The 13,544-nt window shown below is 38.4% G+C and overlaps 1 protein-coding gene across 8 annotated transcripts in view; it reads right to left on the minus strand.

The window, feature by feature from the left end:
• Window positions 1–13,544, minus strand: part of ZNF652 (zinc finger protein 652) — a 66,886-nt gene that overhangs the window by 22,366 nt on the left and 30,976 nt on the right. The gene's annotated exons all lie outside the window — the stretch shown is intronic.

The raw sequence follows: 13,544 nt of genomic DNA on the forward strand, positions 1-13,544 counted from the left end.
CGGTCCATGTCCACAAGGAGTTTACAGTCTAGATACACAGTATGTGAGGTCCATGAAACACACAAGAACCTCACGTTGGCTGGCTCTCTTTTCAACATCAGACACCACCATCCACCACAGTGAGAGCTTAAGGAACAAAGGAAGTAGTGGTCTAGGCACTGTGGACCCAAAAAATAAAGCAGCTAACTGACATAACAATAGAAGAGAGAGAGAGAGAGATCCCTGGCCTTAAATAATTTATAATCTAGTTATAGATATCATTGTTTTCAGGTTTATTAGAATAATTGTAAAGTTGCTAGGTATTTTTAAGTTTGTTCTATGCACAGCTCTCTAGACTCACTCAATAACCAGATGATTTTCATGTGTCAGCTGCACAGAAGTCTAAATTCTAAGAAACAGTAGCCATAAAGCTGATATGGTTCCAGGAAAAATAAAATCATCCATTAAAAAAAAAAAAGATGAGAAGGGTGCATAATTTGCTTTGTGACATACCTCACATTGCTGTTTAGCCAACCACTTAACTTCTGAGTCACGTAACTATTACTACAGGCAAATACCCCATCTAATTAACAAAAGGAAGGAAACCAGTCCTTACTGAATAGCTGCTATGTGCACAGACACGGTAAAGGTGCTCATTATTTGTTATTTCTATTTAATACCCACTATGAAACTTTGCGGTTGAGTTTTAAACTTATTTTAAATCTTTCATCAAAGTAATCACTAATAAAAAAAGCATCCACAGTTTTACAAATCAAATATACTGCAAGGTTTATAATAAAAGCAGCCATCCTCTGCCTACTCCATCCCATCTGAGTCCTTTACCTGAGACAAAAGTGTTTCTTTTAGCTGCTCCTGTTCCCTTTCCCCTTGTATTTACTTTTATATTTCTAAACAATGTGGTTATATTTCTTTTCTTTTTCTTTTTTTTGGCTGTGCCACATGGCATGTAGAGTCTCAGATCTCCCATCAGGGGTTGAGACCGGGCCCCTGACAGTAGAAGCGTAGAGTCTTAACTATCAGACCACCAGGGAAATCCCTGTGATGATATTTCTATTTCTTGACTTTTTTCCCCCCAATTTGACACTACCACTTATCTTCCACTATAGTTTTCTTACCTTATTGCTCTCAACTCTCCTTTCATCCTCCTAATATAGCTGTGTCACTTTTTTGTAAGGTATTTATTGCTTACATTATTATGACCATAATAAGTAATTCACAACTATTTCTATCATTCCTCTGCTACTGTCTCTCTTCCATTTTCTAAACAATTATTTTAGGGAATTCGCTGGTGGTCCAGTGGTTAGGAGGCTGTGCTTTCGCTGTCAAGGGCCCGGATTCAATCCCTGGTTGGGGAACTAAGATTCCACAGCCGTGTGGCATGGCCAAATAAATTAATTAATTAACTTAAAAAAATGTATTTTACTTTCATTTTAGTAAAATTTCAGAAAGGAGCAGTGATAAATGCCACCGTGCTTTACTTGACATCTTTATATATATATATATATATATATATATATATATCTTTGTATTTATAAAAGAGGAAATTATGCCTATGAGAGGTTAAATAATTTGTCTAAGATCACATATCTGTTAAATGACAGAAGCAATATTTGACCCCAGGCCTGACTCCAAAGCTTTATTTCTACTATAACAGATGACATTCCAAAATAATTTAAACTCAACTCTTCCTGTAACCATATTGCTTTTTAATCAGTTTTATACCTTGTATTTTAAGTAGGAAAATCACAGTAGCTTTATTTTGTATTGCCCAAACTTCTGAAATAATGTAAACTACTACAAGTACCAGTAAATAAAACGGACCTACATTAATTATCTCAAATTAAGCAAGGGAAGAGAGACAGTAAAATTCAATTAACCAGCAAAAAATAGGAACGGAACAAAATCATGAAGGAAAATAAATGAAAGGATATCCTCTATGGCAGTCAGTCATTCATGTGCTCTTCCCAAATATCCTGGCCCTCAGCCTTCTGGACGCACGACAGGCCTGCACTTTCTGCCTCTGCCCCTCCCCAGGAGTCGGGTGGGGCCGCAGGGCTACTTTTGGCCAGTACAGTCGAGTGGCAGTGACACGTGAAGAGCAATGTGAGACCCTCCAGGCCTCTCCTCCACTGTGACAGTGACCAGCAACCCTCAAAGTGACGACTGCTTGGCTGCTGTCAACCTAGGACCCTGAGTAACACAATGACCCACAGGATATGCACAGTGCAGCAATCATTAGAATTCTTTTGTATTTTATTTAACTTGAGGGAGAACATGTTTTCAAAGCCACTGAGATCTTGTGTTGTATATTACTGCAGCATAACCTGGGTCTCTCCTAGCTGATACAGGTGGAATCCAGAAGTGTGGTACTGTCTCATCAAAAAACCTAAAGTATATGGTGAAGGCTAAGGAGTTAGGGAGAAGGAGGTAAGGAAAAACTTATCAGAGGCTAAAAGGATAGCAGCTCATAGTGTGCAGTGGTGAAGAGAGCTAATATGCCTTGAGAATTTATAGCTCTAGTGGGAAAATGGACCATTAAGAGATTGTGTTGGTTACTGCTGGCTGTATTTAACAAATAATTGGATGAATTCAGAAAAGAATCAGTTTCCAGCGATTTGTGGGGTCAGAAGAATCAAGTGCTTAACCCAAAACTGAGAAGGTCTCTGAGCTACAAATGCTGATCAGAGTTCAGTCTTGAGGCAAAAATCAAATCAAAGATTTGGCCTTTACAACCACTGATAAAACTTCCCAATTGCTTAAGGTACTGCTGAATAAAACAGCTTTTCTAAAAAAAGACTAAAGAGGGGTTCTCTCATCAAAACAGCCTCTTAGTCTGTTTTGTTACTAAGCATGTTGCTTTGATGTGAATTAGTTCAAATGCTATTAGTAAATAAGGAAATGATGTCAATATAACACAGAAGTTAAGTTGGTTTATATGCATTTTTCTCTTGTTGGTAGTAACCAGGCAAAAGCTTTCCCAAATTTAAAAGAAAGCCTTAGCAATATATGAAAACAATAAGAAAAAAGCTAAACATCCCACTTATGTACCTTTCTTTAATGAAAGTCGTGGATGATTCAGTTGCTTCATGAACCTGCATTTTCCACTTTATACCTGGTGAAGCTGAGGATATATGTTTCTCCTCCTGTGTTTAAAGAGGAAAGTTTTTGACTGCTGAATCATATACCACACCACAGATCAAATTTTTACTATAATGAAATTAGTTTCTATTGTAAGTGAATGTCTTGAAGACCCCAAAGTCTCAGAGGAAGAAACAAGCATTCCGGAGACTGAGTCTGTAAAGCTTCAGCCATCTGATGCTGACTGCATATGCCAGTGGAGATTTAATATGCTATTGTTTTCAATTATTTTGTTTTTATTAGTGCACTGGCTACAGTGGTCCACAGATTTTGAGTCTGCACAATCCTATTTTTTCCTATAAGCCCTGTTTATTTTAGTGCGCAATTTTGCAGAATTCAGGAAAGCATATATGGCATTATAGCAGAAATACCTGTACTCAAAATTAAGTCAAGAAAGAAGTATGAGACCAATAAGGCAGAGCCACATAACAAATCTATGAAGTATGGTTAGAAAAATTATGGATGTGGCTAGGGCACATGGAGCTGACTGGAAACAAATAAGTAAAAAGCCAACTAAGTTTTTGAGAGTTATACTGCTAAAAGAACCACCAGCCTACACTTGGGAGGCTGTGACTATTCAAGACTTTTTCTTTTTGGCCACACCATGTGGCATGTAGAATTTCCCTGACCAGGGGATCAAACCCATGCCCTCCTCAGTGGAAGTGGAATCTTAACCACTGGACCACCAGGGAAGTACTCAAGACTTCTAAAAAATGATCTTTGGGTTCCCAAGCATCCATGGCAGGAAGTGGATTAAAAAAGCTGTTCATCCCCTTTAGGGGGAATATTCCTCATTGTCCATTTGGAATACAGCCAAGGAACATAACAGGAAAAAAGGAGGAGGCTCAAGGAGATTAAGCCAGGGAGCAAAGAAAGAGTAGACAATTGAGTTAAGGAGCAAACTCGGGATCTTGTAAAGAACATTCACCATCCCTGGAGGGGTCCCTTCAATGACTGCTCAGAGGGACTGCCGTATTTGCTGTATGTCTCCTGTCCTTCCCCTTTTCAAATGGGAGGTTGTTTTTTTTTTTTTATCATCCTGCCACTAGTCACCACTGTACATTGTTTGTGAGGGCAGCCAATCATTTGTCAATTTTTTCCTTAAGTCTATGGATCAAAAAGAGCAACATTTGGGCCCTATGTAGAGATGACCATGCATCATCTCCTCACAAACAGACCACCAGGATCACATCCTTGCATATCTGCTCAGAGATCCTGGACTTCAAGCTTAATGCCATGATTGGATAGGAACTTAGGGTTTTCTACCTGGGGATGAAGTGAGTATATTTTTCCTGTGTGAGAGAGTAGATCAACTATTAATCAAGTATTTTCAGCTGTCTGCCTGGCATAGGCATGATATGTTTCCTGGCTTCGCCTAGTTACATGGGACCATCATGTTGTGAAATAAGCAATGTGAGTCACTTCTGAGCTAATGAGAGACCCTCTGGACTTCATTTCCCTCTTAGCATGATGACCAGTAGAGTACAAAAAGGTGGCTGGTTGTTCCATCAGCCTGGATCACTGAGTGACACAAGCAGAGCTCCCCTGCTGATCTATCATGGCCACGAAGTGAGAAAAAAAATTCCTTCACTGTTTTAGTGAACCAGATTGGGACATGGTTTGTTACTGGAACACAACAGCTAATGCAGTTTTTTATGAATATATATACATACATCAATGGTTTCAGTCTTAAGCTAAACAGAATTGCTAGGTGAAAGTTAAAAAATCAGAAAGATAATGAGATCAATTTTCTACTTAATAAGTTAGAAAATAAGACTTTTCCTTTTTAAAAAAAAAATTAGACTTAAAGGGCTTTATTCTATTTTTTTGTGGGGGTGATGCTGCATGGCTTGTGGAATCGTAGCTTCCTGAGCAGGGATTGAACCTGGGCCCTGGAAGTAAAAGCACCAAATCTTAACCACTGGACACCAGGGAATACCTCTCCCCTCCTGTTTTTTTGCTTTATTCTATTTTTAACGACATACGCATATATGGGACCTTCTCTGGCGGCTGCAGTACAAGAGACACAGGTTAGATCCCTGGGTAAGGAAGATGCCCTGGAGAAGGAAATGGCAACCCACTCCAGCTTTCTGCTCACATTTTACTTTCTTCATTTGATTTTGGCACCTTTTCCCTTGTCTGAGCTTTGATGATAATCTTCCTGTATTTTCTTTCCAGAAAACTTAAAAATATCTCTTAAGGGCACAACTGAGTAACTTTTAAAAAACCAAAACCACATTAGGGAAATTAAAACCTTCCATGTTCCATTATCCAACTCTTCATGTGTAACTGAGGATATAGTTCTATCCTTACTTATAGAGTAAGAGCTCTAACTTACCTATTACAAATCATCTTAACTTAGTTTTTAAGAAAACTAAGTGAATATATTGAGCTCTAAGAAACTAAAGACAGACAGAAGAGGCAAATGAGAAGTAACTTTCACTGATATTTAAAGCTGTTCTATAGTATTAAAACAACATAAGTCCATCAGTTCTTAAAGATAATTTTCTAAAGTGTCATTAAAATAAATTCCAAAATAAAGTCAGTCATTCTTTAGTGTTCTGTTATAATTAATGTATATAACTTGGGGGGAAATGTAGTATGTATGTCAGGGGTACACAAGCTGAGAAGCAGTCAGTCCTGGTACTCTATAAGTTGGACCAGCTATTGGCAAGAAAATACAATTTTTTTTAAAAAGTTAGAAAATATGTCAGCATATATATAGATAGTAAAGTACAGCCTCCAGAATGTGCTTTTTTCAATGCCATTTCCCCCCAAGTGGACTACAAAATAAGTTTATGCAGTCCTCAAGGGTGTTTATTTGAATTTAGTTTTAAAAGGAAAACAATTAATTTTGTTCCCTGAGAATTTTAAGTTAATTTCAACAAATTTAACTTTTTTTTTTCCTACTAAAATATGTACCTGTGCATTCCCCTTGTATGTTAAAAAGATTCTATTTGGGATGAGTCTTTTCAAGTTGAAAAGGCAATCTTGTAAGGTATATCAATCTGGTACTTCTGTTTACTCTACTTCCTTCAGAGCCGTGGCCCCTGACCTGTTTCCAAAGCTCAAACCACCCATGTGCTGCCAGACCCTGGTCCTGCCAAACGGAGAGGTTTCTAAAGCGTACAACTACCTACAAGGCTCAGGCCAAAACTAAAACCATCAAGAAATGGAAAGGAAAAAGGAGGGAGAGATAAATAGGTATCAGCAAAGTTCTTTCGAAAAATAATCCATTAGAAAGAATGGATAAGATGGGTTTGTGATAGCAAGGGTCTGATGTTTTAGTCAAAGCTTTCTTGCTTTTGCTTAAGGCTATTCATTTCTTTCTTACTGGGAAAGTATGTTAGGGACACATTTATCAAATAACAATTAATCTCAAAGTCTTTGGATGGTCAAGTAATTATTTAAAACCACTAACTATATGTTTAATATGAATTTAAAAAGTAGAAATCTGAAAGTTTGGAAGATAAATTGCTTTCAGGTGCTAAAATCAGGAAAGTTCTGTGAAGGATAGTACATTTCAGGAAAACCTGAAAGGCGGGCAGGTTTCAGAATGGCAGAAATGAAGGCAGAAGTAATAATTTGTAGCATAGGGAAATAAGAATGGGGTAACAGTGAGGTACACTCCTGAACAAGAGACAGTATAAGTTGTTTAGTTTTATTAGAATACAGAGCTTGAGCAACAGAGAGATGGCAAGATAGGTGAGTTACTACCATATAGTGACAAACCTTAAACCCTGGGCTGAAGAGTTCGTAGTTAATATGGATGACAAGATAGAGCAAAGGTTTTCCAAGAAGGAACTAATATAATTAGAGTCATGTTTTAGGGGTCAAATTATATCATAACAAACAATTGTAGACCTATATTTAAGTATGTCTTATATATATATATGTGCTGTGCTTAGTTGCTCAGTTGTGTCTGACTCTTTGAGACGCCATGGACTGCAGCCTGCCAGGCTCTTCTGTCCATGGGCATTCTCCAGGCAAAAGTACTGAAGTAGGTTGCCATGGCCTCCTCCAGAGGATCTTTCCAATCCAGGGATCGAACCCAGGTCTCCCACATGGCAGGTGGATTCTTTACCATCTGAGCCACCAGGGAAGCCCAAGAATACTGGAGTGGGAAGCCCTATCCCTTCTCCAGGGAAACTTCCCAACCCAGGAATCAAACCAGAGCTTCCTGCATTGTAGGAGGATTCTTTATCAGCTGAGCTAACCGGGAAGCCCAACATATACATGGTAAAACAAATATACAATTAAGCAAAATAGAATAAATTTAAAATATGTAAATAAATTGAAGTAGAAAAAAACTAAAGTAGGAAAATAAGAAAATACCAGGAATTAGGATAAAAACAAAATGAAAACACAATTTTATTCTAAATACTATATTAATACAGACTAAAATTTACAATATCCAAATGGCAACTTTAAAGAGTTCTTTACAAGAATGCATTCTTTATCAAATAATTAACTCCCTACTTAGTGACTGAGTTTAAGACTCATGTTCACACTAAAATCTTTATATATATATTATATATATATATATAAAAAATACAGTAGGTTCTACTTTCAGTAGGCCTAAAATAAGTGATATCTTACCATGTCCTGTTTTTTCCTTAAAAATCATCTGTGAAAGCAGCCACTATGAAAAACAGTATGGTGATTCCTCAAATTAAATTAAAAATAGAACTACCTTTGATCTAGCAATTCTACTCCTGGGTAATTATCTGAAGAAAATGCTTATGTTCATTGTAGTATTATTTGCAATAGCCAAGAAAAGGAAGCAACCCAAGGCATCGATGTATGAATGGATAAAGAAGATACAGTGCGCGCGCGCACACACACACACACACACACACACACACACACACACACACAGGAATATTACTCAGCCATGAAAAAGAATGGGCTTCCCTGGTGGCTCAGTGGTAAAGAATCTACCTGCTAATGCAGGAGATGTGAGTTCAATTCCTGGGTTGGGAAGGTGCTCTGGAAGAGGAAATAGCAACCCACTCCAGTATTCTTGCCTAGGGAATCCCATGGACAGAGAGGAGCCTGGCGGGTTACAGTTTATGGGGTCACAAAAGAGTTGGACGTGACTTAGCAACTAAACAACAAGAACAATGAAAAAGAATGAGATCTCGCCATTTGCAACAGTATGGATGGATCTAGAGGATACTATGCTAAGTAAAATAAGTCAGACAGATACTATGACTTCACTTATATGTGGAATCTAAAAAACAAAACAAGTGAACAAACATAACAAAGCAGAATCAGAGTCACAGATACAGAAAACAAACAGGTGGTTACCAGAGGGGTGGAGAATGGGGGGAGAACAAACTATCCCCCCATTAAGGTGAGGAAGATTAAGAGGCACAGACTATCACTTACAAAATAAATGAATCATGAGTATACAATGTATAGTGTAGGGAGTATAGTCAGTAATTATGTAATATCTTTGGTGACATATTTGTAACTAGACTTATCCCGGTGAAATTCACAGAAGTACTGAATCACTATGTTGCGTACCAGGAACTAACATAATGTTTTAGATCAATTATAGGTCAAAACCAAACAAACACACTCACAGAAAATAGGATCAGATTTGTGGTTACCAGAGGCAGGGCATGGGAGGAGGTGGAACTGGATAAGGTGGTCAAAAAGCATAAACTTCCAGTTATAACTCAGTTAAACAACATACAATATGATTAATATAATTAACACTTCCATACATTATACACGAAAGTTGCTGAGAGTAAATCCTAAGAGTTCTCATCACAAGGAATTTTTTTCTATTTCTTTCATTTTGTGCTTATGCGAGATGATGGATATTCACTAAACTTATGGTAATCATTTCATGATATATATATGTCAAGTCATTATGCTGCACACCTTAAACTTATACAGTGCTGTGTGTCAATTACATGTCTATAAAACTGGGGGGAAAAAATCTTTAGAAATCTTTCAGTATACAGTTGGCGCCCCCTATCTAGGGGTTCCACATCCACAGACTCAACCAACCTCACATTAAAAATATATATATTTGAAGGCGAGGGTGGGATGATTTGAGAAATAGCGCTGAAACATGTTTATTACCATATGTGAAATAGATCACCAGTCCAGGTTCGATGCATGAGACAGGGCGCTCAGGGCCTGTGCACTGGGATGACCCTGAGGGATGGGATGGGGAGGGAGCTGGGATGGGGGTTCAGGATCGGGGACACATGTACAGCCATGGCTGATTCATGTCAGTGTATGGCAAAAACCACTACAATATTGTAATCAGCCTCCAATTAAAATAAATTAATTAAAAAAATTTTTTTAATTGCAGAAAGTTCCAAAAAGCAAAACTTGAACTTGCAGCACCCAAGCAACTATTACACAGCATTTACACTGTATACCTAGTACAAGTAATATAAGTACTTAGAGATACCTACAGGAGGATGTGCACAGGCTATATAAATACTATATACCATTACATACAAGGAAGCATCCTTGGATGTTGGTATCATGGGAGTTCTGGAATCAATCCCTCATGGATACTGAAGGATGACTTTACCTTGTGGTATACACCAGAGGTCTGAACTACTTAAGATGATAAACTGCTACATAATTTTAATTAGTAAGAATCATTTAGACCCCTCTATCCTTGCTCTTTTATATAAAACAAAGCCATATTATTATGGTAAAGAATGCATGATCAAACAGCCTTAATGATGGGACTGATAACCAGGGTTCATTTTTAACCTAAATTTTGGTATTGTCAACCCTTAAATTTTACTAATCTATGTCTCAATCTGCTAATCTGGAAGACGGGAGTTAAGAAAACAAACTGCAAAACTTGATAAATTCTATTCTCTGATCTATGAAACATATACGGTAGTCGAGATAATTATACACATTTACATACTTTACATATTATATAAAGCACATTTATCATACATTTGTTAAACATTAACTAAGTGCCTACTTTCTAAAAGTGCTCACAAAATTGATCTGGGTTACACAAGAAAAGCTACCAACACCAACACTTTACAACAAACTTAAAGGCAACTTTACAACAAACAAAACCTCAAATGATATATATCACTGAACCATACTTTAGATAAACGTCCTAAAGTGTTCTCACATGCCTATATTGTATATAGTTGAAAAATGTAACTAATTTTAATGCTGTCTTATTTAACAAAATTTAATATGTCAAATAATTATTTTTAAGCAGTCCATTTAATCCATTAACTGTTAAAGATGAAATTGAGAAATGTCTGTCACCTTCAATTTTAAACAAACCTTCTGTAAAAATAAAATTTCACTGTGGTTTCTTACATATGCATTTAAATGAGACTGTCACTGTGCTCCTTGGTAATATGCAAGTGAAGCTAGTGGAAGAGGACAGGGGAGAGGTACTCTTCCTAGGTACTACCTGATTACCTTCAAGCATCAACAGTCTCCACATTTCCATATAAGACAATAAAAACTAAAGTGCATTACTCATTACACTGTCGGCTTAAGCAACCTTCAGTTCAGTTCAGTTCAGTCACTCAGTTGTGTCCGACTCTTTCCGACCCCATGAATCAAAGCACGCCAGGCCTCCCTGTCCATCACCAACTCCCAGAGTTCACTCAGACTCACATCCATCGAGTCAGTGATGCCATCCAGCCATCTCATCCTCTGTCGTCCCCTTCTCCTCCTGCCCCCAATCCCCCACAACATCAGAGTCTTTTCCAATGAGTCAACTCTTCGCATGAGGTGGCCAAAGTATTGGAGTTTCAGCTTCAGCATCATTCCTTCCAAAGAACACCCAAGGCTGATCTCCTTTAGAATGGACTGGTTGGGTCTCCTTGCAGTCCAAGGGACCCTCAAGAGTCTTCTCCAACACCACAGTTCAAAAGCATCAATTCTTCGGTACTCAGCTTTCTTCACAGTCCAACTCTCACATCCATACATGACCTTAACTTTCACCAATAACTCTCTGCTGCTACTGCTAAGGCGCTTCAGTTGTGTCCAACTCTGTGCAACCCCAAAGACGGCAGCCCACCAGGCTCCCTGGTCCTTGGGATTCTCCAGGTAAGAACACTGGAGTGGGTTGCCATTTCTTCTCTAATGCATGAAAGTAAAAAGTGAAAGTGAAGTTGCTCAGTCGTGTCCGACTCTTAGCGACCCCATGGACTGAAGAAGCCTACCAGGCTCCTCCATTTATGGGATTTTCCAGGCAAGAGTACTAGAGTGAGGTGCCATTGCCTTCTCTGAATTCTCAGTCTAGCTTTGACCAAAGATTGTTTTATGGAACAGTTATTGCATTTAATGTACTAGCCTATTTTCAAAATTGCTATCAATGTGAGTATCTTGGTCATTATTAGTTGATACCCTGCCTATGAGAATGAGAAAAATTAAGACTTGAAAGGCCTTGCGCATCTTACATTTCTTAAACTCCTAAAGGTAACACGTTAAGTTAGAACCGAGACCTAATTAGCAGGTACAGATGTTCATACATGGCTACCTATATGGAAGCCATCATTAGAGGCCTATATGTATGTTGATTAGAGCACTGTGAACTTGAATTAAAAGCTCATTTAGAAAACGAAAATCAGGAAATTCTCTCATTACATTCATCCGTGATACTTTACAAAAATAAAAACTGCAGTATTCAGATGCATGACCAACACCAGGAAATTATAAAATTCATATATTTGACCTGCATACATGCCTGCTCAGTCATTCAGTCACGCCCTACTTTTTGTGGCCCCACAGACTGTAGCCCACCAAGCTTCTCTGTCCATGGGATTTTCTCAGCAAGAATACTAGAGAGGTTACCATTTCCTCCTCCAGGGGATCTTCCTGACCTAGGGCTCGAACCTGAGTCTCCTGCACTGGTAGGTGGATTCTTTACACTGAGCCACCTTGGGGTGGCATATCTGACTTACCAAAAGACAAAGGACTGTTTATGTTTTCTCATTGTTGTTGCTGTTCAGTTGCTCAGCATGTTGGATTCTTTGTGACCCCATGGACTGCAGCACAGCAGGCTTCCCTATCCTTCACTATCTCCTGCTCAAATTTGTGTCCATTGAGTCACTGATGCCAATCAACCATCTCACTCTCCTGCCCTCAATCTTTCCCAACATCAGGGTCTTTTCCAATGAGTCAGCTCTTCACATCAGATGGCCAAAGTTTTGGTGTTTAGCATCAGTCCTTTCAATAAATATTCAGGGTTGATTTCCTTTAGGATTGACTGGTTCGACCTTCCTGCAGTCCAAGGGACTCTCAAGAGTCTTCTCTGGCACCACAGTTTGAAGGCATCAATTCTTTGGCGCTCAGCCTTCTTTATGGTCCAAGTTTCACATCCATACATGACTACTGAGAAAAACCACAGCTTTGACTATATGGATCTTTGTCAGTAAAGTGATATCTCTGCTTTTTAATATGCTGTCTAGGTTGGTCATAGCTTTTCTTCCAAGGATCAAGTGGTTTTTAATTTCATGGCTGCAGTCACCGTTCCCCAGTGACTTTGGAGCCCAAGAAAATAACATCTGTCACTGTTTTCATTGTTTCCCCATCTATTTGCCATGAAGTGATGGGACTGGATGCCATGATCTTCATTTTTTGAATGTTGAGTTTTAAGCCAGCCTTTTCACTCTTCTCTTTCAAGAAGCCCTTTAGTTCTTCTTCCCTTTCTGCCATAAGGGTGGTGTCATCTGCATATCTGAGGTTACTGATATTTCTCCTGGCAATATTGATTCTAGCTTGTGATTCATCCAGCCCGGCATTTTGCATGATGTACTCTGTGTATAAGTTAAATAAGCAGGGTGACAATATACAGCCTTGATGTACTCCTTTCCTAATTTTGAACCAGTCTGTTGTTCTATGTCCAGTTCTAACTGTTGCTTCTTGATCTGCATATAGGTTTCTTAGGAGGCAGGTAAGGTGGTCTGGTATTCCCATCTCTTTAGGAATTTTGCACAGTTTACTGTGATCCACACAATCATAGGCTTTAGTGTAGTCAATAAAGCAGAAGTAGATGTTTTTCTTGGAATTCTCTTGCTTTCTCTATGATCTAACAGATGTTGGCAATTTGGTATCTGGTTCCTCTTGCCTTTTCTAAATCCAGCTTGTACATCTGGAAGTTCTCAGTTCACGTACTGCTGAAGCCTAGCTTGAAAGATTTTGAGCATTACCTTGCTAGCATGTGAAATAAGTGCAATTGTATGGAAGTCTGAACATTTTTTGGCATTGCCCTTTGGGACTGGAATGAAAACAATTAAATAAATGAAATGAAATGGGCTATCTGGACACTAATACTTCAAAGATGGTCCAAAAGAAAAGATGAAATTAGGTATTCTATATAAAAATGACATTATTGATTTACTGGATAGGTCATAAGTGATGAACTGGACTCTTAACAGGAGTGA

The sequence above is a fragment of the Bos grunniens genome, chromosome 19, assembly GCF_055505025.1.
Source record: "Bos grunniens cultivar Pamir isolate PY7600 chromosome 19, Bosgru_T2T1.0, whole genome shotgun sequence".
In the NCBI taxonomy this organism is placed as follows: domain Eukaryota; kingdom Metazoa; phylum Chordata; class Mammalia; order Artiodactyla; family Bovidae; genus Bos; species Bos grunniens.